The sequence below is a fragment of the Panthera uncia genome, chromosome A2, assembly GCF_023721935.1.
Source record: "Panthera uncia isolate 11264 chromosome A2, Puncia_PCG_1.0, whole genome shotgun sequence".
Lineage (NCBI taxonomy): Eukaryota > Metazoa > Chordata > Mammalia > Carnivora > Felidae > Panthera > Panthera uncia.
Window position 1 is genome coordinate 144,932,682 of NC_064816.1, and position 27,986 is coordinate 144,960,667.

A 27,986-nucleotide genomic window follows, 5' to 3' on the forward strand; every position below is an offset into this window, starting at 1 on the left:
CTTGGAATGCCTGTGGTCTCAACCAGAAAGTACTGAATTAGGGTACTGCTTCTTTGTGAATATCCCTAATTGCTGAGGACCAACTTCATGGATGAGACCATCAATAACTTGAGAGTCTCCTGGAATTAAGGGATTCATTCATGAGCATTCTAATCTTTGTAGTTGTTTCTCTTTATGTGTGAGTTCTCTTTTAAGAAGCTACACAGTTTCCTTTTGTGTATATGTGAATGTGGTGAGAACATTTAACATGAGATGTACCCTTTAGCACATTTTTAGATGCACAATGCTGTATTGTTAGCTGTAGGCACTGTGCCATACAGCAGCTCTCCACAGCCTGTCCATCTTGCTGGCAAGGGTGTAGAAAAATCAGAGCCCTCATACACTGCTGGTAAAAAGATAAAAATGGTGCAGCTACTTTGAAAAAATGTCCTCCAGTCCCTCACACAATAGAATTACCATATGACCCTGCAATGCCATTCCTAGGTATATATATCCAAGAGAGATGAAAAAATACGTCCACACAAAAACTTGTACACAAGTGTTAATAGCAGCATTATTCATAAAAGCCAAAAGATGGAAACAACCCAAATGTCCATCGAGGGATGAATTGATAAGCAAAATGTGATATATCCATACAGTGGAATATTATTTGGTCATAAAGTTAATGAAGTACTAATACCTGCCACCATATGGATGAACTTTGAAAACGTTGTGCTAAGTAAAAGAATTTAGTCACTAAAGACCACATATTATATGATTCCATTCATATGAAATGTTCAGAATGGAGAGCTCTATTAGAGACACAGTATAGATTAGTAGGTGCTTAGGCCTGGGGAGATAGGGGAGACTGAGAGGAGGGTGACGGCTACAGGGTATAGGGTTTCTTTTTGGGTGATGAAAATGTTCTATATTGATCTTGGTGTTGGTTGCTCAACTCTGAATACACTAAAAACAAATTGTACACTCAAAATGGGTGAATTGTACAGTATGCATACTCTACCTTAAAAACATTACTATTTTTAAATATTTTTTTAACGTTTATTTATTTTTGAGACAGAGAGAGACAAAGCATGAACGGGGGAGGGTCAGAGAGAGGGAGACACAGAATCTGAAACAGGCTCCAGGCTCTGAGCTGTCAGCACAGAGCCCGACGCAGGGCTCGAACTCACGGACGGCGAGATCATGACCTGAGCCGAAGTCGGCCACCCAACCGACTGAGCCACCCAGGCGCCCCAAAACATTACTATTTTTAAAGTAAAATAAAATGGTGCTTGATAAATATTAGATTCTCAATTTAAAAAGCAAAGGAGCGGGGCGCCTGGGTGGCGCAGTCGGTTAAGCGTCCGACTTCAGCCAGGTCACGATCTCACGGTCCGTGAGTTCGAGCCCCGCGTCGGGCTCTGGGCTGATGGCTCGGAGCCTGGAGCGTGTTTCCGATTCTGTGTCTCCCTCTCTCTCTGTTCCTCCCCCGTTCATGCTCTGTCTCTCTCTGTCCAAAAAAAAAAAAAAAAAAAAAAAAAAAAAAAAAAAAAAAAAAAAAAAAAAAAAAAAAAGCAAAGGAGCTATACATGGACACATGGACAGAATAGGGCCAGGAAGGCTGCCTTTGTTGGAAAATTAAATATCCATGAAAGTTAGGTGCACTGTTTCTTACCATTCACTGGAGCCCAAACATTTAACATAGTGCATTGCAAATACAATACACATCAGTGCTTGTTGATAATGATAATGATAATAGTGATGATGGTGTTGGTGATGCTGATGGTGATGGCGACAACAACAGAAACACTCCTGCCAGCCACTATCTCTCCACAGTCTTTGGAATTTTTAATATCTGCATCAGGTCTCTCTTAATGTATGATAGTTCTACCAAATTCCAGCTGCAGGCACACCATGATTCTGTAAAGAGAAAGATTTACATTTTTCTCAAGAGTCAATGTCTCATATGTTTGTGGCCACAGGAAGCTTATCAAACACTGACGTCAGCTACTTTCCCATGAGAAGTCCAGAACTTTCTTCATACTGCCATAAATGACTTTCTCTTTCCGATTTGCTTCAGACAAGTAGAGAATTATTCATAAAGCTTAAAAATAAACATCTGACCTTCACCCTGCCACGGATACATTCTTATTGCTTCTCCAATCAGGAATTCTCTTGCCTGTAAAAATCCACTCTCATTCTTTTATTAGCAATTGAAAGATTTTGGCCAGTACAAATAGCATCATGGATTATTCTTCATTCATTAATTGTTCAAAAAAAAAAATAGGAAAGACTGCAGCAAACAGACACTGTTTAAAGATATCAAGGCCCTCCCTTCATACTATTTTGTAATCTTGTTCCGTTCCATTAAGAAATATTTTTTCTTCTTCATAGTTGTACAAAATTGGCTCCTCTGAGAACATATATCTAAGCTGTATCCTTTGTGTTCCTTGAAATTTTAAGAGAAATTCAACAAAATTTCCCTGCTACCTTTGTTAGTCCTGGCCCCCTGATAATATAGAAATAAACTGAGGGTTTATTTGATTCGTTCTGGCAAAATAAACAAAGGAGGAGAAGAAAGGAGGTAAGTTCACTTGGGGCCTGTAGCATTCTAAGTTCAATAATAGGCTCATTATATGCTAGTTCATTCATTTATTCACTCACCCACCCAGGAAACTTTTACAGAGCATATGATATGTGCCATGGAATATGCAAAATGATTGGGATAGAATTAGCCATAAGACTGTGTCCTTGCCACCAAGAAGCCCATCCGTATACAATGACAGTCCATCATCGTGGCATTAGCAAAACCCTCCTTTCTTTCCTTTCTTTGCATATAGGTGACACACACTGTTAAATTAGTTTCAGGTGTACAACTTAGTGATTTGAAAAGTTTATACATTATCTATGTTCACCACAAGTGTAGCTATCATCTGTCTCATTACATCCCTACTACAAGATCATTGACTGTATTCCTTATGCTGTGCCTTTTATTCCCATGAGTTACTCATTCCATAACTAGAAGCCTGTATATCCCTTTCCCCTTCACCCATTTTGCTCAACCTCCCATCTCTTTCCCTCTGGCAACCATCAGTTTGTCTCTGAATTTATAAGTCTGATTCAGCTTTTTGTTTGTCTATTCATTTGTTTGTTTGTTCTTTAGATTCCACTTATGAGCAGAAGCATATGGTATTTGTCTTTCTCAGTCTATCTTATTTCACTTAGCATCATACCCTCTAGATTCATCCATTTTGTCTCAAATGGCATGATCTCATCCTTTTTTATGGCTGCATAATATTTCAGTGTGTGTGTGTGTGTGTGTGTGTGTGTGTGTGTGCACACCAAATTTCCTCATCTATTGATGGACACTTAGATTGCTTTCATATCTTGGCTATCTTAAGCAGTGCTGTAATGAATATAGGGCAGAGGGGTGCATATATCTTTTCAAATTAGTGCTTTTGTTTTCTTTGGGTAAATACCCAATAGTGGAATTATTGGATTATATGGTATTTCTATTTTTAACTTTTTGAGGAACCTCCATACTGTTTTCCATAGTGGCGGTACCAATTTATATTCCCACCAACAGTGTGCAGGGATTCCTTTTTCTCTACATCCTTGCCAACACTTATTATTTCTAATCATTTTTATTTTAAAGTAAGTAACTGATATCCAACAAAGAATTTCCTTAAGGTCGTACCTCTATTATGACCCCACAGCCTGTCTTCTCTCACAATTCCATGCTGCTTTCAAGGGAACAACCAATGTCCAACCCAACTGAATAGTTTAAAGTTTTGTCAACAATGCAGTGAACCCATTGCAGAATGCCAAGGGAACTCTTACTTTCATTGAATAATTGACTTTTTCTTGAATTATAAGAGTAATTTCCTTAGTTTTCTTGCTTGATTTAACCTGCTTGGCTAAATAAATTTCTAACATGATACCCTACTAATGCATCTTGTCTCTCTTATCCACTAATTTATACAAGTATATAGATACATCCATATGCACAATTGCATAGTAACATGAAAAATGTATCTCATTAAAACCAAGAGACTCTCCTACAGACATAAAAATTTACACTGAAATACAAGCATACTATGGACAAATATGCAATATACACAGGCAAAAACTTAAATGAAAACATACAATTTAAACAAGTAAAGAGGAAACCTTGTGCAAGAGCCTGATGCACATGTGCACCATTGGCTATAGATTTGGGAAGGTGGGTAGTTGAAAGTGAAGAGAAGAAACAGTGTGGTTAGTGAGCAAGGGGCTGAATGGACATGAAGTTTCACCACATCTTAAGATGATAAATAGTCCCTGTATTTGAATTGCTTTGGTATGGGCCACTTGCAAAAACATTCAAACTTTCCCTTCTAAGATATAGTAAGCCAAAATATATCTTATGGAAAGTTCACTAAGTCATTGGTAAATAATCCAGTGTTGACTTTTAATTTAGAAATAACTGGCCAAATTGATCCCAGCCTTCCCAAATACAGTTTTCCCCCTGCAGAGTACATTGATTTGTATTGCCTTCTTGTTTTCTCTCATTGTTTGTCTTTCTTTTTATTATTTTATTTCCCTACTGGTATAATATATGGCCAGAAATACCAAACTTTCATGATTTTATATATTTTGAGCTCATAAATCCCCATTAGTTGTCGTCTTTTCCGGCTGAGGCTTCATCTTTTTCTCTCCACATGTTGTAAAAATAATCTTTATTTGAGGTATAACATACAGAAAAGTGTACAAATCATAATTGTACAGCATGATGAATTTTCACAAAATGAACATAATGGTGTAGTCCCCTCCAAGATCAAGAAACAGAACATTACTAGCACCCCAGAAGCCCCCCCTTGTGCTTCCTTTTACAGTCAGCCTCCTCCCCTTACCCCCACTGCCCCAGGGTAACCATTATTGTGATTACTAACACTAAGTATTAGTTTTGTTGGTTTTTTAATTTTATATGAATGGAATCTTTCTGTGTGTGTGTGTGTGTGTGTGTGTGTGTGTCACTTCTGTTGTTTAACATTATGTTTCTGAGATTCATTGCCTGAGCAATACTTAGATCGTTCTAACTGTTGCACAGTATTTCACTGCTTGCCTGCCACAACTTATCCACTTTACTATTGGTAGGCATTGAGGTGATTTCCTGTTTGTAGCTATTATGAAAGTGCTGCTATGAGCATTCTGTTCTAATTCACGTCTTCTGATGAATATTTGCACGGATATTTGTTGTGTACATACCTAGGAGTAAGATATCTGGGTCACAGGATATACAAATATTCCATTTCAGCAGCTGAAACTGTCAAATAATTTTCCTAAGTGACTGCCAGTTTACATTCCCACAGCTGTGCGTGAGAGTTCAGTTGCTCATTAACACTTTGAATTGCCAGTCTTTTAAGTTTTAGCCATTCTAATGGTGTGTGGTTTTAATTGGAATCTTTCTAACGATTAATAAGATAGAGCACTTTTTCATATGCTTATTGGCCATTTTAGTATCCTCTTTTGTGAAGTGCCTATCAAAGTCTTTACCCATTTTACTAATGGGTCATCTATCTTTTTCTTCTTGGTTTATGGGAATTCTTTATATATTCTGGATACAAGTCCTTTGTCAGATATATGTAATGCTAATTTTTTCACTCTCTTTATGGTTCTTAATTTCAATGTGAAATTTATCAATTTTATTTCTTTATGGTTAGTGATTTACAAAATCTTTACCTGTCTCAAGAACATGATGTATCTTCTACTTTTTTTCTGAAAGCTTATACGTGTCAGCTTTTACATTGAGATCCACACTCAACCTGGAACTTTTTGGGGTGGAGGATATGGTGTTAAACAGAAGTCAAGACTTAGTTTTCGTTTTTTCCATATGCATATCCAGTTGAAGTCCTGGATGATACTGCTTTCCTCCAGAGAGGGTTACCCATGTTCTGGTAGTTTGATAGACTGGGAAGTTCACTTTAGTGTAATTAGGGCTGAGATGAGTTTGTATCACTCCATGGACCTTCAGTCTGCCCCCTCTTCATGGATGAATTCTCCAAGGGTCCTACTGAGATTATATCCCCAGATGCTTTTCTCAAAAGAGTAGAAGAAATGTCATTGTTGGCGACTATGACTCCTCCAAGTTTTTGGTCATGGGAAGAGCTTTGGAGTCCACCAAATCTGGGTTGTAATTCCAACTCTGCTACTTACTGACTACATGATAGTGATTCTGGATCTGTTTCCTTGCTTTCAAATGGGGATAATAAAAACAGCCAGTTTCACAGTTTACTTTTGAAGATCACATGAGATAACAGATATCAAGTACCTTGCACGTAGTAGACCTTCAATAAATGATAGATATTATTTTACAACATATTATTATTTCTCTTGGAGCTATAAAATACACTCATCTCCTAGAAATGTTGGGGAAGTGGTAGGAGGGTCTGTGGTCTCTGCAAAGCAATACGCTTCTTGGAGCAGCCTGTTTGATGCTGAAAAGGGTGAGCTCAGTTGAGCTTGTTTTATTCACAATCATAACAATGTCATTCACAGATACTGAGACATACACAAGACATTTTTTTCCCCTTGGAAGATCATAGAAGTACATACAAACCATCTGAATTGGGGGGAACTTAAAACTCCATTCCCGAAAATTCATGTTGCAGATGAAGGAATTGAGGGGCCTAACGTGGTTAAATGACTTGGTCAAGGTCAGTTCACTCATTAGTATTTATTTAAGTGACTAAATTCCCTAAGATCACATATCTCTTCCCTTCTAAAATACTCCTAGCTCCCATATTCAACTATAAATGAAAAAGAGAGACAATTCACAAGAGACAATTAGTGATGTTTTATTGTTACTGGCTCATTCTGACTAAAACCCATAGATCTATTTTTAAATATTTTATTTTAATTTCCATCCCCACAAATTATGTGACTTCCTGCCAACTAAGACTGAAATAGCTACTTACCATTCCTTTCCCATTCCAAGGATTATGTCCCATAGCTTTTCATTCTTTTATTATTAAGAAATATTCGGCCTTCTCCTCCAATGCACAAGACTGAAAGGAGCTCACATAAACCCACAGAAAGAAACTCTCTTCAAGCTTACCAAGTGAAAGGGGGTACAAGGGTACCTCTGTCACTCTGGGCACTGAATGCAAAGGGGACCATGTGCATCCCTGGCACTCTTCTCTGGGTAGGGACAGATCACCAGCACCACTGCCACCGTCATGATTTCCAACAAAGGCAGCGCTTAGAGGATCATTTTTGGTAAGTCCTCATTCAGCACATCTTTCAACATTGTATACTCTGCCAACAGACAGATAAAGCCTGAGTCCCATAGGGGGCAAATAACTTGAAAGAGTTTCATGATCACAGAGCACACAGAACTTACAAAAGCCTCCATCTCATGCTGGGATTCTCAAGGGATCCTCCTGGAACACTCTTTCCCTAGATCTTCACATGGGCTGTTCCCTCCTAGAAATGTATTTTCAGCCTAGATGTCTTCTTTTTGGAGAGACCATCTCTCACTATCCGGCCTCCAGTGACCTTCTGGTGGCCCTCTGTCACAACATGCTGTTTTCTTTACTCATTATCAGAAACACCTGTGTTGTTCCTACTACACAAGAACACCAGCTCTGTGAAAGCAGCCCTTGTTCATCTCTGTGTGGCTCAGAGTACCCACTCAGTGAATAAGTGAATGTGGGCATGTATCCTTCCCATACACCCATCAGGCTGGGTCAGCCCTTGAGTTTGAATACTTGCTTCACTTCTTACTAGCTGAGTGAACGGAGGCAAATGACCTAAATAAAACGAACTTCTCACTGCTTACCCTAAGATAAGAATACATACCTCACTAGGATGCTATAGCAATCAGATGAGATAGATGTGTACCATGTGCTTGGCACAAGGCCTGGCACTAAGAGTCCTTAATATGTAGTATTTATGAGGCGCCTGGGTGACTCAGTCGGTTAAGCGTCCAACTCTTGATTTCGGTTCAGGTCGTGATCTCACGGATCATGAGTTCAGTCCCCACATCGGGCTCTGCCCTGACAATGCAGAAAATCCCTGCTTGGGATTTTTTCTCTCTCTCTCTCTCTCTCTCTCTCTCTCTCTGCCCTTCCCCTGCTTGCACACATGTGTTCTCTCTCTCTCAAAATAAACTTTAAAACAAAAAGAGGAAAAAAAACATAGTATTTATATGTCCATAATGAAAGCAGAGCATATTATAAAAGTCATGGGAGATTTTTAAATATAAATATTAATATTAATGTTAATGTTAAAATCAGGGGGTACTAATTCAACCACGTTTTAAAGGTAAAATTTTAAATTAATTAAAACCTGGTTCTTAATGGCTATACAAAATTATTCATTTTTTATAAAAGATCCCTAATTTAACCTTTGCAATAACTACTGTTATGATAAATTAACATTTTAGACCCTCCCTTTTGGTATCCTTTTGGAAAATGGCATCTTTCTGTGAATACTTGTGGTAGGAATTTTAAGGTAGAATTGTAATCACTTTTTGCAAATATGTACTGGCGATGCTTTTTCATTTGTGTAACCTAGGAAGGTGCTAGTTTCTGTTTCTCATGCTACTGAATGGCTTTAGCTAGTTTTTGAAGTTTTTAAGAAAATCACTACTCTTGGAGGACTACAAGTCTGATCGAGAGGAGATAAATTTCTCCTTTCTTTTTGTTACACCTTGATTCTCCTATAGCACATGCGTTCATATAAAACCCTAATGTCCCCACATGCCTCAGCAGACGGTTCAATCAAAAGAGCAGTAAATAGGACCTGACCGTTCACCACTGACTAGAAAAGGGGTTGTGGAAGGAAGACAGGCTCACTTGCTTAACACAACCCTGTTCTCTCTTCCTTCCCCTCTTCCTTCATCTCAGGTCTTTTCCTTCTTTACCGTCCAGTCTAGAATCAGATTTGCCTGCAGAGAATTTTGGCAACTGCCTCTGAGCCAGGCCAGCCAGCATACATGTGTTAGGCACTGAATTAAAAGCTTAAAGGGATCCAGTGAGTACTCGTTCACCCAGGAATCTATTTGAAGTTGCAAAGTAACTGAAGGTAGAAAAAGATCTTAAAATAGAGAGTAAGAGCTTCATCAGTTTTGCGGCCCTTGGATTCTAAATTGGAAAATAGAAAGCAAAGTATATCTGAAGACAGACTCTACTTTCATTCACTTTGCCATTCTCTTTATGGTTCCTCTTGAAAGCCTTTCTTTTCTCTTTGTCTCATTAACAAGATAGTTCATGAACATAGACCCAGATACTATAAACCAAAAAAAAAAAAAAAAAAAAAAAAAAAAAAAATCCCACTGATAGCATTTTCTTCCTCTATTTTTCCTATATTCATTCCTAAATTCAAAAATAAAAAGAGAAGAAAGGAAAACAAACCCCAAGAGACTCTTAATGATAGAGAGCAAACTGAGGGTTGATGGAGGAATGTGGGTAGGGGATAGGCTAGAAGGGTGATGGGTACTGAGGAGGGCACTTGTGATGAGCACTGGGTGTAGCATGTAAGTGATAAATCACTGCATTCTTCTTCTGAAACGAATATTGTGCTGTATATTAACTAACTAACATTTAAATTAAAAATTAATTAATTAAAGAAATAGAAATACTGACAGAATTGAAAGGGCAGAAAGGAAAACTGGGCAAATAAATACTGACCCTGCAAGAGGGTTTGGGGAAGATACTGTGAATTATTTTCTCTACCAATTTAAATACCTCTCAGTATGTTCAGTTATAATCCTGGCAAGTAACTCTTGCCTTTTTCTAGTCTCTGATGTCTTTGTTGAAGCCTGAGGGTCAAGGATGGGAGGCCTCTGTGGGGAGGGTACTATAATCTACGTCACATTCCAAGTGTAGGCTTTTTTAAGGTGTGGATTCCTGGACACCTCTCTGGAGTGTCCCATATATATTTTAAAAGCCTCCATGCCTGAAAATTTTGACGTGCAATCAGTCTGAGAAACCTCTTCTAGGGATTCACTACACGATAAGTACCATAAGGCCAAGTACCACAGCTGTTTGTTCTTTTTCATATCCCCGATATGTTCCTGGCACATAGAGGTTCTCCAGCCACGTTTGCGTATAAATTTACTTATAGGAGCACTCTTTGTAATTGATTCTCATCTAAATTCCATCCTCAAGGACTCTGCTAATTATTTAGCAACTGGTTCTCATTCTGGGGGGGAAGAAAAATGGAGACTGCCTTAAAAGGTAATGAAAGTTAATATGCACAAAATTTGGCCTATAGTTTCAGGAAACTCACCCATGGATTCCATTCATTCATTCAACAGTCATTTCTTGATATCCTACTGCATGCTGGGAGGGGACCAGGAGCTGTGAGGAACCAGATTATGAAGCAGGCTTAGGCAATCTTTCCAGCTAGGAAATGCCTCACCATTTTATCATCCCCTTCTCTTCAGATTTATAGAAAAGACCTCCAAACTTGGACCCACAATAGAAGAAAAGGAATTTAAATGGGATTGGGAGCTCTTGTCATTTTCTGGCTTTGTAACCCAGAAATGTAATTATATATTTTAGTCCCAACTGGATTTTAGCCTCTAACTGGATTTTAGTCTCCTTAAGATGAGGGCCCACATCCCAGAATGCTGAGCAAGGTACTTTAAATGTATGGCAATACAAAGTAGATGTTTGCACTCAGGACCTCGGACCCCTAGGAAGAGGTGGTAGAGGTTGAGGGAGAGGAGCTACAGATGGCCTGAATGGCTGCTCAAGGTTAAGGAAATGGGTGATGGGCAGGAAGGATGACACTTGTTGGGGTGAGCCCTGGGTGTTCTATGTAAGGATTAAATCACTAACTTCTACTCCTGGAACCAATACTACATTATATGTTAACTAACTTGAATTAAAAAAAAAGAAGGAGAAGGAGAGGAGGAAGAGGGAGAGGAAGAAGAGGAAGAAGAAGGAAAGAAGAAGGGGTGGGGGGAAGGGATGGCTCCTGGGTTTGCTGATGAATTTGTGAGCCCTCAAGGTTCCCTGACTCCTAGTTTGCAAAACAGGCTTCCTCAGATAGACACAAACTTTAAGTAACACACTAAGCAGGTTTTTGTTTTGTTTTTTACTTGTGAAAGCTGAAATGAGAATCTAGTAATCCAAGCCTAGTTTCTAGCAGTGAGATTCCAAGCCCGTCCCTTAACCTCTGTGAGCTTCTGTTTTCTTCCAATGCCAAGTGGCAGAGGGTGGGGTTGGAGGAAGGCAAAGCTGTATTCTTAAGGTCCACTTGAGACCCATTACTCTGCTCCATTAAAGGCAAACATTAAAAGCCCAAAGTTGCATTTCATACTCATTAGAAGCCCTTGTTGCATCATGTTGGGGGCAGGCTTAGGGGTGTGATGGTGATTTACTGTCACAGTTGTCATTTCTGTGGTCTTTCTAATGTTTACTATTTACTAATGTGTTCCAAGTGCGGGTTAACTCTAGATTATCTACTAGTACATTTCTATAATTATCTGTAATCCTCCAGACCTTCTTCTTCTACTGATTAGTCAAGTTCCTGACCATCACCAGCAGAAGACTGTGGAGAAAGGTTCTTAAGAGTCTGAAGCTTAGAAGGATTGAGGGTCGAGTTTGGAGAAGGGGTGTCCTTGGCTGTGTTCTAAAGCCTTTGTCTCTGATTACTGGCATTTGTAGTATTCCCTGTTTTGTATTTATTATACCACCTTATCTACCCCATTATCTAGAATAAGTTAGGGGTTGACTCTGGAATAATTGTATTCATATTCTTTAACATACAAGTGCACAGTACCCATTTCTGTCTATGCTTTATTTCCCCTTTAAGGTCCTAACTCATAATAGTACCAGAGGAAGAAATGATATTTTAAATATGTGGTCTACATTAACTAAAATTCATTCTACTTCATCTTGCTTTTATACCAGGTGTCCTTAAAACATTTGGAGATCCTTCAACCAAATTCTGCAGGGATTGGTGATCAACCGGAAGGCTCAGAAGTAGACAGTTGATCGTTTACCTGTGAGTAGCATTTATGTGATTGACGGGGATGGGGAGGCTCTGCTCCTAGCCTCTCTGCCTCATTTTCTAAATTCTGGCACCTAAAGATGCATTGTGAGAAGCCAGTCTTTCTGCTATAGTCCTCATGGTTTATATACCAATTCATCTGTCAGATTTGGAAAGAATTGTTTTTCTGCTTTATAATTTGATTTTTTTGCGGGACACCTGGGTGGCTCAGTTGGTTGGGTGGCTGACTTCAGCTCAGGTCATGGTCTCACGGCTCGAAGGCTTGTGAGATTGAGCCCCACGTCGGGCTCTATGCTGACAGCTCAGAGCCTGGAGTCTGCTTCCGATCCTGTGTCTTCCTCTCTCTCTGCCCCTCCCCGCTTGTGCTTGCTCACTCTCTCTCTCTCTCTCTCTCTCTCTCTCTCTCAAAAATAAATAAATGTTAAAAAAATTATAATTTGATTTTTTGCTTTATTTTTTTCCTGCGTATGTATCTTAAGCAAAACAGTCCCAGATCAGTAATGAAGTCCTCACTTCCTGCAAAGAATGCTGTTGACTTGAGGGGACAGAGAGGTCATGAGTCAGTCTTCCCCAGTGAATAAGCTCACCTTTGCACAGACACTGGTGATTTCAGGGGCAGTAAGTGCCAGTCACTTCCCATGAACCCTCCTCAGCTGGGAGGAGAAGTTCCACAGGCAGAAGGGTTACTGGGGGGCAGAAAGAGGGGATTGCAGAAGGTAGAGGCTGGAGAAAGTAAGGGAAACTTCACTTGTTCACAGTTTTGCCCAGGGTGGCACCAGTAGGAGGGAAACTTTTTTGGGAATTCAGTGTGGTTCTCAGGCAATTGTTTTCCGATTCTATCTGTTGCAGCCTGTATTAGTTTGCTCGGGTTGCCATAACAAGCCATCACAGACCAGGTGGCCTAAACAACAGAAATTTCCTCACAGTTCTGGTGAGATGTCCGCAGGTTTGGTTTCTTCTGAAGCCTCTCTACTTGGCTTGCCGATAGCAGTCTTCTCCCCGTGTCTTCACATGCCAGCCTGCAGTGTGCACATGTGTTTGGTGTCTCTCTCCATGTGTCCAACATCTCCTCCTCTGACAGGGACACCAGTCCTGTCAGATTAGGGCCCACCTAATCACCTCACCTGAAGTTAATCACCTCTTTAAAAACTTGATCTTCAAGTACGGTTACGTTCTGAAGGATTGGGGGTTAGGACTTGACCATATAAATTTGGGGAAACACAATTCAATCCATACCAGCCCATCATCATGTGTTTCTAGCATGCTGATTTTTAGTTTGTTGCAGATGCGCTTCCCTCAGATTCCTCTCTCCTGAACTTCCTCTGCATTGACATCACTTTCAGAACACTGGTTATTCTGTGATGTGTTAGAGCCCTTTATTGTGCGGCTCTCATTGTCCGATGGCATTGTGTAATTTTTGAAATTGAAGAGTGTGGCTTTTACATCTCTCACAGCAGTAGGAGAAGTTGTGTATATAAGAGACATTTAATAATATTGAATGAATGAATGAGTGAGTGAATAGATGATTAGATGTAACTTCTGAACCTATAATTTATTTGCTTTAAGACTATCTCCCAGTGATGATTATTGGTGCCCTTTACCACATTTGCTGCCCTTTACCACAACAGGTAGAAATAAGTCAAGACAGGAGAGGGGCTGAAAGAAAAATATGATTAGCTGACATCAGGAGAATTACCTCTCTCCTCAAAAAGGTAGGAGACAATAAATAGCATGAGCCTGCCCCAGATCCCATCACTCTTCCATGAGAACGTTGTTCCAGGAGACAAGAGGGAAGGCCGATGAGCTTCGATGGGGATATACTGAGTGTGAGGACTTAAGGGACATCGGGGTGTAGTCCACCTGAAGCTCAGGTGAGAGCTGGAGACAGAGATGTTTTCAGTCATAATCTTTACTTAGGAATTAGAACCATGGCAGTGGATGAGGTCATCCAGAGAGATTGTGTGGAGAGAGAGGAGCAGTGTTTCCAAAATGCCACCAGAAATTGGTGTGTAGAAGGTTTTCCTGGTAAATAACAGAGGAATCCTCCCATGATAAAGAACTCTACATGCTACTCTTAATGAGGGTTTGTAAGAACAGGTATATTGGGGCGCCTGGGTGGCTTGGTTGGTTAAGCATCCGACTTCGGCTCAGGTCATGATCTCACGGTCCGTGAGTTCGAGCCCCGCGTCGGGCTCTGTGCTGACAGCTCAGAGCCTGGAGCCTGTTTCAGATTCTGTGTCTCCCTCTCTCTCTGCCCCTCCCCTGTTCATTCTCTGTCTCTCTCTGTCTCAAAAATAAATAAATGTTAAAAAAAAATTTTAAAACCAAAGAACAGGTATATTAACTCATGTGTATGTCTTTCTTTTTCTCTCTCATTTATTTGGCCCTATTTTGTTTCTTCTTCTGTCCTTTCCTTTGGGGATATGCCTCCAAACCATTCCCGTGGGGCTTGTCCCATCTAATAAACTGCACCCATGAGCATAGGTTTGACTCCCTAAGTTTCTGCCAAGGGGGCCTCATACATCAACACCTTCCTTTGGAGCCATTTTCTTCATCAGCCAATCAGAGCTGATCAGACTGGACAGTAGGGGAGCCTGGGAATAGACTGCTCAATGTCCAAAGAGACAGAAGGTAGATCTTTCTCAGAGACTGGTGCCATTGAACATTATCTTGTCTAGACAGTCAGTAAAGGGCTCAGTAGAGGGGAATGTACATCCTTTGCACTGAACTCCTTCTTTAGTATGTTGATCCCTACTGGTTTCCCCACTCTACCTATGCCCTCCAGGAGGCTTTGGCAATATTTTAGGGTTTCATAGCCAGGCCAGAATGGAAGCTGGTAGAGTATGGAGGGGCCATGGGTCATGACGGCCATAGCAATCTTCTCTCTGGGTCCCACCAGAAATGTCATTTCTAATGAGGCCATGTTTATCCCAGCACTAGTTTCCTTAGTTTTTCCTGCTTTCTGTGACAAATAAAAGAAGGAAAAATATTTATCCATTTATTTTGTTTTCTGAAGTATTACTTTTCTTCCTTTAGATTCTCTTTTTGCAATTTTTTTTTCTTTTTCTCTCCTTCTCTCTTAGTTCTCTTTCTTTAGCAGAACGTTGATCTTTCCTTGGATTGTCTGGTAACAGTGGAAGAGACCATCTGAGTTCTGGAAACTTCCTCCTTCTTCTCTACAAACCCCACCCATGTTCTCTAGTTAACTGTGAGATGCCAGCTTTCTTCATCTACCCACTTCCACACTTCTGTCTTGGTGTTCTTTGAGTAGCGGAAAAGACACCAGTTTTTATGCAGCTGCCTAAAGTATCAGTGACACCTGACAGTGATTTTTTTAATAATATAATTTATTGTCAAATTGGTTTGCATTCAACACCCAGTGCTTACCCCAACAAGTGCCCTCCTCAATGCCCATCACCCACTTTCCCCTCTCCCCAACCCCTATCAACCCTCAGTTTGTTCTCAGTATCCAAGAGTCTCTTATGGTTTGCCCCAGTGATTTTTACTCAAATTGCTATTTACCTAAGATGAGAAAGGAGAAATTTTGTAGTCAAGAGAAAATGGCTCTACAATCCATGAATGGCCTAGATGGGGTGTTCCAAATGAATGGTGGCCAGTGGCCAGCATAGGTGCCTCTCAACTGTGTTTCATTAATTTCAGTCAGCTACAAGGTTTGGAGAGAAAGATGATTTTCCTATGAGCATGTAAAAGAAGTGCTTTGAGTTGTAAGTCTTTGCCCTTGTTTAAGAAAAGCGTAAATGGGAGATTTTATAACCACAGTGGGCCAATATTTTTGGAGTCAGTTGAAGCTCCAGATGGAGTGGAAAGAGAAGTTTTTTTCTTCCTCTTTTCTTGAGTTTTACAGAACAAGTCTCCCTGGACACCTTTAATAAAGTGCTCAGTCTCTTTTTTAGTTCAAGTGTGCCCAAACTTGCTATCACAGGATCTGAAGGAGTCTTTCTTGCACTAAGAATCCTCTCTCTAGATTTCTGGTAGGGGTTGTAGAACCAGCCTCATATGTGAAAATGTCTTGAATCCACTCCTTCCTCAAGAGTCTCGCCTTCAAGAGCCCACACTCAAGTCCTTGTCATATGGTATAGGATGAAAATATGCAGTGAGCCCAAGCTTGGTTAGGGATTGAGGGAACAGGAGGAAGACAGATTCCCATAGTCTCATCAACGTTCTGGAAACCTTCATGTTAGGAAGGGTAAGAGGACACTCCAGCATCACCATATGCGGATTTTGTAACTTTGGCCAAATGATGGAGTTTTCCTGGTCAAAGAATTGCACCCGGCTTTAAGAGGTGCCTCTGTGGAAACACATATTCCTGCCTAGCACAGCTATTGACAGAGGAGCTTGGGCCAGGGTGGACAAGCCAAGATGAGGGCCACAGAGGGCAAGGGAGAAAAATAGACAGTGGTGCCAGGAGTACTTTCTAGAAGAAAGGTTCTTCTAGAACTCCTCTCCAGACTATTGTCTAATAGTCATGAATAAAGAGATAAAGAATGATTGTGCTATTTGATAGTTTTCAACGGAAATAATCAAAAGTCCTGAGGCTTACCTGAGGCTCCAAGAATGATTGGATTTCTACAGTCCAAGGACACAGATTCAGCTGCTTCTGAACTCTACTTTGGGATGTTTAACAACACGAAGTAGTGAACGTCTTGCACTCTGTGCAGCCATACTCCAATAGGATTTAAGTAGAACAAGCATGCGGTCTGAGGGGGGGAAATCTGAAACAAGTTTCCTTCCTACCATTCTCTGTATCCCAGGTCCAATTTAATGCCAAATTAAATCGAGATTGTTTTAAAATCGACTTTCACTAAGGAAAGGGCAGAGCTGCATTCCCTGAAACAGATATTTTAGGCCAAAATTATTACTTGGGCCTTTTTTCCTCCTCCTTTCTGCTAATTCAAAACAAAATGTCTGTCATTCACTCTAACACCAGCTTTTAAGAGCTGGAGACAAATGGAGTCTGAATATTCACGCCAATGTGGTACAAATGAGCTGTGATTTCAGGATGCTGGCTGTTTCTCTGACAGGAGAAAAGAGCGGTTGACGAGTTTAATATCTTTGGCTGAAAACACTTTGTTTTAAAGGGATGGAGAAGGCCAACATTAATATTGAGTCCTGTTATTTAATGACCGAATAGGATATATCATGGAATGAGGCATCCTGTGTCTGGGGAAAGTGTGTTTATCATACCCAGAGGGAGTGATTACAAATGTAGGGTGGGACTGAAGGAAGGAGTTCTTCTAAAAGCATTTTCTCCAAGTTCTTAAGAATTCCTCCCATAAGTAGATATGCCTATAATTGTGAATCTGATTCCCTCTAGACTTAGACAATTTATAAACATAAAGACATTTGTTATAATGAGACAATCTAATTACCTCCCTCAGAATGCTGGCTAATGGTTTAGAAATAAAAGATGCAGTTGCAAGTTGAGGTTTAAGGTTGGGGGGGAGGGAGCTTGTGATGACCATTAGCACCATCTGTCCTTTTTCTCGTTCCTCGAACATACATCTTCAGTCACTCATGAATTTACTGTTTCTATAGTATATTGAATTGAACACTCTCCATCTCAGGTGCTAGAATAGGGCTACATTAGCAATTCTAGCATTCCTTCATTCTCTCCTATAAATTGGACTATTTTTTTTTTTATTCAATGCAATAGACAATTTGGTGAGTCCAATAATATGTTCATTGACGTACATTAGGATTTCCAATACTTTTATCTGTTTTCCGTTGGCCTCATCTTGGCAAAGAGTCATAACATTTTAAATTTCTCTGCCCTCTCATCCACCCATCATACTTAATTATGCAGTTTATAGGCAAAACATAGCAACGTGCTGGCTATATCTGTAATTCTACTTTATTGCAAACTGCTTCGAAGAATAATTGTATAACTGCTCCTGGTATTCTTTGTTTCTTAAATTCTGGTTTTCAGGAAGCATTTTTTTTTAAGGGGGACATAATTGTAGTTTCAAAGCAATTGAAAATTAAGAATAAAATTAAGGTGCTGTGACATTTTGATGGAATGCTCAGAAGAACCCGAGGTGAGAAACCCAAAGTGGATTTGCCATGAAGCCAGTGGAGCTGAAGTGGCAGGGCCCCTCCCGGGGATCATGTCTCTGCCACGACCCCTGCTGAACTTTTTACATTTAATATTCTCTTCCTTTTTTAAATGTTTATTTCTTTTTTTGAGAGAGAGAGAGAGAGAGACAGAGAGAGACAGAGACAGAGAGACAGAGAGATAGAGAGAGGGAGAGGCAGAGAGAGAGGGAGACAGAGAATCCCAAAATCCCAAGCAGGCTCCATGCTGTCAGTGCAGAGCCCGACACGGGGCTCGAACCTATGAACCACGAGATCATGACCTGAACTGAAATCCAGGGTCAGATGCTTAACCAACTGAGCCACCCAGGCGCCCCAGTACTAAAGAAGGCCTCCCAAATAATCTTCAGATCCCACAAACTTGGCTCTGCCCTGAGACCAATGCAAACTGATAAAGTTAGATGACTGACCTTCATGTCTAATTAAATTTTAAAAAGCAAAGAAATAGTCAAAGTGTGAAGTACTATGTTTTAGTTTTTAAGACTTTAGAATGAATTCAACTTATTTCCTGAAGCAAACCCCACTTAAATGAAGTAATAAATCAGTTTGCCAAAACACAAATGAACATAAACAGGAGATTCATTTTTACTTCATTAATAAACATCAAATGTGAGCCTGCCTAACGTGCAGCAGGCCAAATCCTCTGGACAGGAAACCTCTCCTTCTGAGGGGCATTTGTGCAGTCAGTCACGTGATCATTTCATCTTCAAGGTTGTTGCCACGGTCTACCTTGTATTATCCATTTACAGGTCTTTTGAGATGGAGCATTGTTCTGTGATTAGAAGCACAGACTCTGGGGCCAGGCTAGCTCTACCATTTACTAGCTCTGTGACCTTGGACACATGACTCAGCTTCTCTGGGCCTATCTTTTTATCTATAAAATGGAGACAATATGGATTGTTAGAAAGATTTAAATTGATATTTATAAAGTTCTGAGAACTGTGCTTGGTACATAGTACATCCTATATAACCACGGGCTAAGTAAATAAACTTCTCCATGTGGACTGTAATTTTGTGTGGGTTCACTCTTGACCCTAATGAATGACTCTATAAATCAGGGGTCACAAAGTGCCAAACTGAAACCCATATAGACCTGCAAATGTGCTTCCCTTGCCCAGCATGGATTTTGTTTTTAACTTGATTTTGAATGCTCTTAATGTATGCATTCTCCATTTTCCCATGGGCCACCATCCCCCAAATATTCACCTCTTTGGTTCTTCAAAGCATTTGAGTTTGTCATCCCTGGTATAAATGAGTGAACACATCATAGGTGAAGACTCCTGCTGTTAGTGGCAGTTTTATGGCTTATGGGGCCAATGAGCCACTTCTACTCCCTGGGGCCCTACCTGCAAACAGGGTTCTGATTAACCTACCTATCCCTATTGCTATATTAGAAGTCACAGAAGGAAAATAAGATATATAAGTTGAGTAAGCCCCTGCGTGAAACATAGATATGTACTACCTAATGTCAGAAGATCACTTTCATTATGGACTGTGTTGACCAAGGCTACAGCAGTCATGACAAGCTAGGGTATGCTGGGGTCAGGACTCAGAATCTCCACGACTTAAACAAGGGTTTGATACTCATGCTTTCTGTCTAACCCTGGATAGGCAGAGGTTTCCAGTCCACCATTTTGTCATCCTTACTTGGGGCCCCCAGCTGGCAAGCTACTCTCTAGAAACATTGTTGGTTACTATGGTAGAGAGAAAAAGAGGTCCCTAAAGGGTCTCACATCAAAAATTAAATGGTCTACCTTAGAAGTGACATGACACTTGTGCTTACAATTCAATGGCCAAAACTAGTCACTTAGCCTCATCTGACCACAAGGAAGCCAGAAAGTACAGTTCTATAAAACAGGAACATTAGGCAAACATCACTTATGGCCGTAGCCTGTGGCATTATTTGGAGCTTGGATTTTCAGGCCAGAAGTCTTTCAATAAACTTAATTCAGCAAATACTCCCTTGCATCTACAAAGGCATAGCAAGCTACCCAGAACTGTGAGCAGATTTCAAAGGAGATGTAGACACAACATTGAGCAGCTTTAGACTTGCTCAAGAGAAAGAGAGTTATAAGAAATCTGAACAACAAAGCCATATAAGATTGATCACCAAAAAGAACAGTACCAACAATATTGCAAAAGTTGAACGCAAAGATGTTTCTGGAATAAAGATAGGACTGAGCTAGACTCTAGAAAAATACATGGATTTGTAGAAGTGGAAGGCACTACAGGTAATGAGAGAGAGGAAGCAGAGACAAAGGCCCAGAGGCAGAAACAAGGGCTACATTTTTGCAGAACTGAGGCCTGTGGCCCAGCTGTGAGTTGTGTTTACATGTCAGCAATCATTTGATGGATTCAGTGAAGCCACTTCATGCAGGGCCCCTGAAAGGTACAGAGACTCAGGATGATGTCGTGTGGGAGGAAGATCATTGTTCCTCACTAACCCCCTCCAAAACCAAGGCATTTATGCCTCCCCGTCATTAGCCCTCAGCTGCTTATTCCCCAAACCAGTAGTCCTACAGGCCCAACAGCTTCCTAGACCCACAGGCCATCACTGATTGGAGACAGTAGTACACCTTGGGTTGCTCCTGTTTCCAATTGAAGGCATCTTTGATTGCTTCTCCTAACAAAGAATATTCCAAGTTCAAGTGAAATAGCCTCTCATTGCTGGGGTCAGTTCAGCCTTTCTGCTGTGTAACATCTGTTTTTGAAATTCGGCTGAGACCCTGACTTAAATCCATTTAACTTAAAAAGCAGCAATAGAACATCCTGTTTTCATGAATGTCCAGGGGCTGTATGTCAACAAATAAAAGGTCTGTTTGGGGGTATTCAAAGGGGAAAAGCTGGTTGTGAGATGTTCTGCCACTGGGGTAAATTTATTATGGACTGTTCGTTTCTTGGAATCATGAACCAAAGTTTGAAAAAACAAAGTGGACCAGCTTCATTTCAGTCAACAAATTTTGGCTTAATAGTGGGTGGGAAACATGCTTTTCTTGTCGGAAGTTCACTGAGCTGGATGGTTTCCAGAAAGATGCCCTCATTCTTGCCTCCTACTTTAGCCATGTGAAGTTAATATCTTAAGTGGATTCTGTTTGTCTGTATAAATTGTGGTAGACAGCAGCCGATATGTCCTTAGTTTTCTATTACTTACACAGGACCTGAGGTGTGAAAGAAGGGGTAAGAATAATTCACCATCCCTCAAACCTGACTACCTACTTTACTCCTCACCCACTTCTTTAAGAGAGACAAGTAGAGAAAAGTTTGATTTATCAGCAACTGGAAGAGTGAGTGTCTGGAACAAAACAGATGTCCATATATATGTATTTGTTTAATGAATATAAACTCTGGTCTTATAAACTCATGTTCTCTTTATGAATGCATGTCTCTATGTGTATTAATATCATTCCTGTTTGAAAAAGCTGTTACTGCCTATATTCTATTCTAGCCCGAAGAAAAGCATTAGGTCACTTCTGTAGTTCTCTCTTGGAACCTTTCTAACCTTTATCCCAATTTGTATTTTCTTTATTTATTGCCTGTCTCCACTCTCAGATTATAAGCCCAGAGAGGGCAGAATAGTTGCATTGACAGCTTACATGCCATACCAAGCAAAGTGGTTAGTATGTGAATATTACTTCGCAATATTTGTTGAACGTTTTTACTGAAGTTTTCATTGTAATGATGATTGTGGAGCCTTAACCCCTCTTGATGATGTGTGAATTTATTCACAGTGAAGAAGACAACAGGGCTTATAATGCAATTGAATATTCAGAGACCTTTTTGTATGATGCTACACTCACACTCATTTGACCCTACACTCTATTGAGGGTCATGGTGGAGTGGGTTTAGTCTAACCGTCTCTATTTTCTCAACTTAAACTTGTCAAGCCACATCTGCCATTATAGCTGGCCAAGATTAATGTCATAGCACATGGCAATAGTTTAAGGGTTTTTTTTTTATCTTAAACAGTTAACTCATTCCTGGTGGTATTGAATCCATGACTTTAGTTTTATTAGCAATAAATTGTGGCCCACCAAGCTACCTGGCAAAGGCAGTACAAGGATCAGTGGTCAGAAAGATATTTTCAGGGCCCAGTGGGCATAGGATTTAATGTGCGCATTCATTTGTCTAGTGGTCACTGTAGACCTTTCTTATGGTCAAGCAAAATGAACACTTCAGCTTGAGTGGGAACAAAGTAGATTCACTTGCTCCATTTTGCTTTGGCTGCCTGTGTAGACAGGGGTTGAAATGGGAATGATTTGTGTGCTCCAAAGGATCTCAAGAGAAAAGCTCATTCGTTTACAGGAGGTGCAATTCCGCAACAGTTTCTTGCTTTGTATACTTGAAAACAATCCCAAAGAAACAAAGTTGGATGCAGAGAAAATAATGGGAGAAAAGAAAAATAATACTCTGAATTCTGAACAATTCTACTTTAATAGGTTGATCTGCCTGCCAGCTGGCCACAGTGTTGACTACTTGTAATATATACTTTTGGTAGGCTGCATGCAGTTCTTGGAACTGTTTATATTAGACGGCAGAAACTTAATTATTCTAAAATTGGCAGGACTTGCTTTGGTTACTTAATACAAAATTGCTTAGTCATCTTTATACAGAGTGTGGACAGCACTGTTTGAGTGTGAAAAACCGGGAAATGCAAATATGCTCCAAAGAGACTAGATCAGGTAGAAAAACAAGAAGGTATCTTTTTTTCTTTAAGATGCTTAGCAGGTGGCCGCCACATGTTTTCATTTGACAAGCTAGGTGCCTGTTGAGTTGAAGTCCTTGATTACAAGCATTTTTCTGTTTTCCTTGTGGATTTTGTCCAAGGTAAAAAGCTGCTGCTGCTGCTTTTGCTTCTTAGGATGGTGTTCTGCTCCTACATTCTGCAAAATACAGGTTTTTGAGCAAGAGCGCGAGGAACTGTAGGATCAGCTGTCAGAGCAGCTTTCTTGTTCTCAGAAACAAACGAGGATGTCCTTTCAAGCTGGTTGTCACAAAGATCCTCCCTATGACTCTTTTGGTTTGAAAACCTGTCTTCCCATACCTGAACTACTGCCTTCCCAATGCAGTATAGATTTATAGAGCTCCAGCTAGGAAGTAGGCTGGCAAAATGAGTTTCTTCGTGTGCTTTAGAGTTTGAGGTGGCGCCGGAGGTCTCCAGGTTTTCTCAGGAATGCCCGTGGCAACCACATGCTCTTCCTGTGACCTGGGCTGAGGCTCCTGAGAGATGGTGAGAAAAGATAAAAGTCCGATAGCCAATGGGTAATGACACCAGGCTTGGGAGGGGTGGGTTCTCAAGCAAGCATCCAGTACAGTGCCTTATGTTTCTAATTACTGAGCATGGTTAGAGAGCAAAACCAGGCAACACTTTTTTTTTAGACTGATGGAAGCATTTAAATCAGCTCTGAATGTCAGTATTTTCTAATTATGATGGAGGAGTGGCACGGAACCTCCAAAGGCCTTGGCAATTTGGAGTGTTTCAGCCCAACCCTGATTCTCTTCTTTTCTTATTCATCATATGTCTTCTTTGTCCCTCCTTCTCTTTGAACATCCCAGAACTATTCCCTCAGTTACAAATGCCTAATACCCATCTTCTAAGACAAGGTTCTTTTCCACTAGAGGAAAACAACCGTAGCTACAAATCACAATATAAAATAGAGCTCCATAGTGAACCACTGCCACCCTCAAGGTAGTACTAAAAGCTCAGCTGGAGACATGGCCTTTTGATAATGTCTTAGCCAAGTTCCTCTATTTGCCAACTAAGTCTAATGAAAGAAATGCCCTAGAAGCCATTCCAATTCAACAAGTAGTCAGCCTTGCGGACTATAAAAAAAAATAGTTAAGGGACTGTTTGAGGGACCCCTCAAATACTACTTTGGAGGATCACAAAAATGAGTAATAACCTCAAGGAGGTTACAGTCTTCAGGAAGGACAGATATGTACTTAGCAATTAAAATTCAAGCTACAGACTAAATGCTCCAATAGAAATATAATATGGGTGTCCATACAAACACATTAGCGGTTCAGAGACCCTATTGTCTTATGCTAGTCTTAAGCCTATACTGTGAGTCATTTCTTACTTGAAGAAAAGTCCAGGGGCGCCTGGGTGGCTCAGTTGGTTGGGCGGCCGACTTTGGCTCAGGTCATGATCTCGCGGTCCGTGGGTTCGGGCCCCGCGTCGGGCTCTGTGCTGATAGCTTAGAGCCTGGAGCCTGTTTCGGATTCTGTGTCTCCCTCTCTCTGACCCTCCCCTGTTCATGCTCTGTCTCTCCCTGTCTCAAAAATAAATAAAACGTTTAAAAAAAAAAAAAAGAAAAGTCCAGAAATCTCCAAACTAACAACTAGGGTGAAGTGCCATCTAAATGATGAGAGGAAAGAGGAAGCAGTCTAAGCCCTTTTCGATTTATTATTTAACTTCTGTGTAGATTTCTATGTTTAAGTTGTGCATCTATAGTGTCCGAGGGGTATAATGGATAATGTCCCTTGGTTTGGTTTCAAAGCTTTTCATCTTAGACTATAAACTCTTAGAAGATAGCCTCTAACTTGCTACATAATTCTAGAACACAATAAATGCATTTGAGGATCATGATGAATAAAAGTTGAAAAATTCACTAGGGAATAATTAGTCTCCATTAATACTAGCGTGTCCTTCATGCACAAGACTATTACCACTGGCAAAGCACATACCTTTGAATTGTCTCCAGCAGTGTAACTGGATTTATATCCTGCCATCTAAACTCTCTCACCTTGCTGATACCTTGTATCAACAAAGATAGCTGGCTAAGGCTCTGGATCTGGGTTTTGATCACTAAATTAGAAATGTTAGTTGGAAAACCAATCACAAAGAGCAGACTCGTGGGTTGCCAATGTTTTTATAGCTGAGTAGACCAGAAAGTCCAAAGGGTCATGCATAAGTAAAACTACTGTTGTGTAAAATATGATGATCTCCGTACCATGTTTACCATTGGTGAAGACCCATGAGCTCTGATCTTCTGTTCCAAATAAACCACTCACGGTCCTTGTTATGCAATTTGAGGTGTGATCTGTCTTCAGACGGTGTCTCAGCTTCTTTTGCCTGTGCTGAGCATTTAACTTACTCAATAGCAAGTGCTTAGTCACAGTGAGATTGTCTGATCCAAAGGCCTCCTGCAGGAGAACAGAGAGGGTATTCTAAGAGGATTAAAAGAATACATCCAGGCTTCCAAAAGCTGACCTGTGCCACACCCCACATACCATTCCATCTTATCTATGAAATTATAAGATCTCTCAAGTCTGAGATCGTGTCTGACACACTGTAAGTGGGGCTCTCCAGTAGAACTTTCTGTGGTGGTGAAGATGCTCTCTGCATTGTCTTATATGGTAGCCACTGGACACATGCAGCCACAGAACACTAGAAACAGGGCTGGTGGAACTGAGAAATGGAATTCCTAATTTTCTTTAATTTTTTTAACAATCACAGAAATTCTTATGTTTATTTTATTTATTTTTTTAAGTTTATTTATTTATTCAGGGGGGGAGGGGCAGAGAGAGAGAGGGAGAGAGAATCCCAAGCAGGCTCCAGGCATGAACCTGTGAGATCGTGACCTGAGCCTAAGTTAAGAGCCAGACTCTTTTTTTTTTGTTTCTTAATTTTTTTTTTAGCGTTTATTTGTTTTTGAGACAGAGAGAAACAGAGCATGAACGGGGAAGCGTCAGAGAGAGAGAGGGAGACACAGAATCCGAAACAGGCTCCAGGTTCTGAGCTGGCAGCACAGAGCCCGACGCGGGGCTCGAACTCATGAACCGCGAGATCATGACCTGAGCCGAAGTCGGACGCTTAACCCACTGAGCCACCCAGGCGCCCCAAGAGCCAGACTCTTAACCAACTGAGCCACCCAGGTGCCCCTGAATTTTATTTAATTTTAATTAATTTACATTTAAATTGCCTCATGTGACTAGTGGCTACTGTATTGGACAGCATAGCTTTAGAATCTTAAAGACTATCTTTTCCTACAGCCCTAAATAGATGGCCATTTCACCTCTACCGGACTGTTTTCAGTAATAGGGGTTCACGCTTTCTCAGCAGCCCTACCTCTTGCTGGAGAGTTCTGTTGGGGCAAGGACCCCACCCTTATACATCAGAATTAGCTTAGGTTATCACATTTATACATTCCTTGCAGCAAAGCTACGCAATTTTTGTTCTCACACAGACACAGTTTGGTGGAGAATTTCCATCTTTGCCATAGCATTCACACCTATGCCTTTTACTTCTCTCTAGGGACCAAGAGCAGAAGTGGCCACATACCTGTTCTGATTTGGTATTAGCCTGTGTCTTTCAGTGTAATTCTCCTTGAGTTTGCCAAGGAAAAGTATTTTAAACCCTAAGTAAGAAAAAAGGGCACAGAAGTAATTGGGTTTCAAATTTTCTCTTCTCCTCACTTTTCTCAGACTTCTCAGAATGGTGTAGAGATTATTCTAAACACCAGTGCTGGTTCTCCACCGATTGGCTGCTATTCAGGAGCTAGTGCCGAAGTTCTATACATCTCAGTCTTCTTTCTTTATATGGAGATGAACCTAGTTTTCTTACCTAAGAATCAAACAATGATTGCCACAGGGTTTGAACAATCTGAAGTGCTCCAAATAAAGTGGCAGTGTTTGTGATAACACTTTAAGATGCAACCTAGAATCCCTAAATGTGTTGTCTTCCCAAGCGTTAGAGTCAGTGTATATAAACACCAGCACTTGGTCAGTCTGAAATGCCCAAGCTGCCCATTCCTGCTAAGGTGAAAAGAGGCCACTCTCTGTCACAAAAGACATTGATTTTAGTTATGTGAAGCCTGTCAGGGTTTTGCAAATGAAGAAATACAAATAGAGGGAACGTAATGATAAAAGATGGAGCAGGAATGAAGAGAAAAAACAGGTCATAACCTGTTAGCCTGCTCATAGTACAGCTTCGTGTTCTGGATTCCACTGATCAGAGAAAAGAAACAGCTTGAGAGGGCAGAGCTCCTCAGGTTGATCCCATTCATTCTTATTTCTGTATTGCTGATCTTGACAAATGTGCCTTGGTGATTGCATGTGTTTTTTGTTGTTTTTTTTGTTTTGTTTTGTTTTGTTTTGTTTTGTTTTTTAAGTAGCACAGATTTTTGGAACAAGATGGTGAAGGTTGAGCTAAAGTTAAGTCCAAACTGTATGTTACAATCCATGTGTTTATTTGGTTTTTGAGTCCCAAATGAACCATTCTGTTCAGAAAAGAGCAAAGCAGGTTGATAAATTGAACTTTTTTAAAAAGGACAAAAGTTCATTTTCTACAGTCAGAAAGAAAACACTGCCAGATTTACTGTGTAACTACTGCAAATGTGGGTTTATATAACTTTTGAGATTCATATATAGTCTATTACAAAAGTCTTTAATTCACTTTGTAAACACTGATCAGTCAATAAAATACAGAGATGAATCAGCTTGAGTTACATTTTACATACTCAGAATGGTAAAATCTAGAATAAAAATCCAATGGTTCAAATCAGCTACAATTCCTGAGTGCCTACCATGCCCAATAGGAAAGAGACTTTTTTGTACAGTGGTTATCTTTTCATTATTGGCCTTAAGAATGAAAATATATAGAAAATAAAATATCAATAAAATATTTAAATAGTAGAACAGGGGCACCTGGTTGGTTCAGTCGGTTTAGCATCCGACTTCAGCTCAGATCATGATCTCATGGTTCGTGAGTTCAAGCCTCAGGTTGGGCTGCCTGCTGACAGTGCAGAGCCTACTTCAGATCCTCTGCACCCTCCCCCCACTCCATGTCCCTTCCCCATTCTCTCTCTCTCAAAAATAAACGAACACTAAAAAAATTTAAATACTAGTTAGAACAGTTGAGCTGTGGCAAGGCAGTACATTAATTCCCAAAATCA

General features: G+C 40.4%; 1 protein-coding gene and 1 long non-coding RNA gene across 8 annotated transcripts in view; one reads left to right on the forward strand and one right to left on the reverse strand.

Annotated features, from left to right (window-relative positions):
* The window catches only part of CALD1 (caldesmon 1), a 188,467-nt gene that overhangs the window by 52,905 nt on the left and 107,576 nt on the right, over positions 1–27,986 (forward strand). For all 7 annotated transcript variants that reach the window (XM_049641877.1, XM_049641876.1, XM_049641878.1 and 4 more), the window contains one exon: positions 11,883–11,976. The gene's annotated coding sequence lies outside the window, so the exon portion shown is untranslated. The remainder of the gene's footprint in view (positions 1–11,882; positions 11,977–27,986) is intronic.
* LOC125930159 (uncharacterized) lies at positions 1,662–13,815 on the reverse strand. The gene is made up of 3 exons (XR_007460092.1): positions 12,907–13,815; positions 10,252–10,322; positions 1,662–1,899 (listed from the first exon to the last, which is right to left on the reverse strand). It is a non-coding gene; the product is annotated as an uncharacterized LOC125930159 (long non-coding RNA).